Raw genomic sequence first — 2,275 nt, 5'->3', positions numbered from 1 at the left:
TTAACTGCAACAATTAATGATGATTTGATAGAAATTAAGAAATGGCTCATATCTAATAAACTGAGTTTAAATGTTAAGAAAACTGAATACATGATAATAGGCTCGAGACAAAAATTATCAAACATATCAAATCTTCAAATTTATATAAACATTGATGGAGAACCTATCACTCGTGTTAATCAATGCAAACATCTTGGTGTAATTCTTGATAAGAATCTTTCTTGGAGTTCACAAGTAAGTCATGTGAAATCTAAGGCATTGCAGAGCTTGTACTATCTAAAAAAGACTAGCCAAATTCTTTCAAAAGATGTTCAATGCAAACTGTACAAATCCCTAATGGCTCCACACCTCGAATATTGTCATTTCGTATGGGGACGCTCAAATCAAATTCAAAGTAAAACGCTTCAAATTCTTCAAAACCGGGCAGCAAAAATTATTACAAACAAATCGAGAAGTGACTCCAGTACACAAGCTCTTCAAAGCCTTAAATGGATGAATTTGGAACAACGATTGTATATAAATGAGACTATTATCATGTTTAAAATTATGAACAACCTTGCACCTCAATATCTATCAAATTACTATGATAATAATTACTATGATACCAGAACTAAACCAATATTAACACTACCAAAACCAAAAACTGACTATAAAAAAAAAGCTTATCATATAGAGGTGCAAAGATTTGGAATGAACTAAATGACGATCTAAAAAATTGCAAAAACATTTCCTTATTTAATAAAACATATTATGCCAATTTTGTAAAGAATTTGTAATTTTTTTTTAAATGAAACTATTATTGTATTTTCTCTGCTAGTGTAAACTTTCTATTTTATCAAATTCAGTAGTTAGTAGTATTAGTTATTCAATTAGTTATTAGTGATAAGCATAAGTGAATATCAAAAACAGTAGTTAAGTTTGTGTACTATATTTAATTTTAATTTTACAAAGTGTTGTAGTTATTATTTTTGTATACTGTAAAATTTGTGCCTTATACACGGCCTTGCAGAAAAACAACTGCTAGTTGAGCCAAGTTTCCGTGTTGAAATAAAGCTTATTATTATAGGTTGTTTTTTTTTTTATTGCAAATCCCTAATATTCCAATCTACATTTATTGACTTCCTTAAATCAAAATAATTACAACAGATTTTTATTTATATTTTTAATTGTTTTTAATTGCAAATCCCTAATATTCAAATCTACATTTATTGACTTCCTTAAACCAGAATAATTACAACAGATTTTTATTCATATTTTTTATTCCAATACCTCGAACAAGACTCTAGTCGGCCATGTTTCGGTATGCCGAAATTGAAGGACGCCACCTCTTGTTAGGAAACAATTTGGTGTTCCGTTTGGGAACAATGGCAATTAGTCGGTTTATCCAGGTAAGTATTCACGAAATAGACCACTAGAGTTTTGGAAGGAAAAAGTTTGACAACACTAGGCGCCGTATTGAGCGTCAGTTGATTTTAGCGGGTTGTTTGACTCGAACGAACTGTCATAGTTCTACGTTGCTATGCAATCCCATACAAAAAAAGTTATATAGAGCTCTATAGAATTCTATAGAACTTTATATAGAGTTCTATGTAACTCTATAGAGGCAAAAAAATTCTATAGAAATGTTTTATAGAGTTTACGCATTCTATAGAATTTTAATATTTTCTATAGAATGTTGTATTCCACTCTATAGAAAATTAGTTTGTTGCACAATTTATGACCTAGGGCCTACACTGGATTTTCAATAAATGTGTTATTGCAGGAGCTTGGTTTTGAACATGAAACATTATTAAATAATAATAATAAAAATAATAATAAATAAAACTATTGCATTTGGCTCATGGTCTGATGTTGAGTAACTAAATAATGCATAGAGTTTAATATGTGTATCATTTTGTCGCAAATAATTATACTTCATATTTCTGGAGAAATTGTATAGAAATCTATAACATTCTCTTTAGAAGCTGTATAGCAATTCTATAGAAAATTCTATAGACATCTATAACATTTGCTTTAGAAGTTGTATAGGAATTTTATAGAATATCTGTTTGGAAATGCATAACAGATGCATAAGTTACAGTATCAATTAGCATGCTCACATTTTAAGTTAAAATGTTAAAAACATTAAATTAAGCATTTAAGTTACATTAAACATTTAAGTTAAACATTAAATTAAACATTTAATTAAATGTTAAAAACAGCAAATACTTAGCCTTACACCACATTTTAAAATTGAAATGAAAAATGAATTTAATGCACATATTTGTAACAAATA

This window comes from Anneissia japonica, unplaced genomic scaffold (assembly GCF_011630105.1).
Source record: "Anneissia japonica isolate Jap-2015-1 unplaced genomic scaffold, ASM1163010v1 scaffold287704_len1198815_cov201, whole genome shotgun sequence".
NCBI lineage: Eukaryota > Metazoa > Echinodermata > Crinoidea > Comatulida > Comatulidae > Anneissia > Anneissia japonica.
This window is presented reverse-complemented; position numbering follows the sequence as displayed.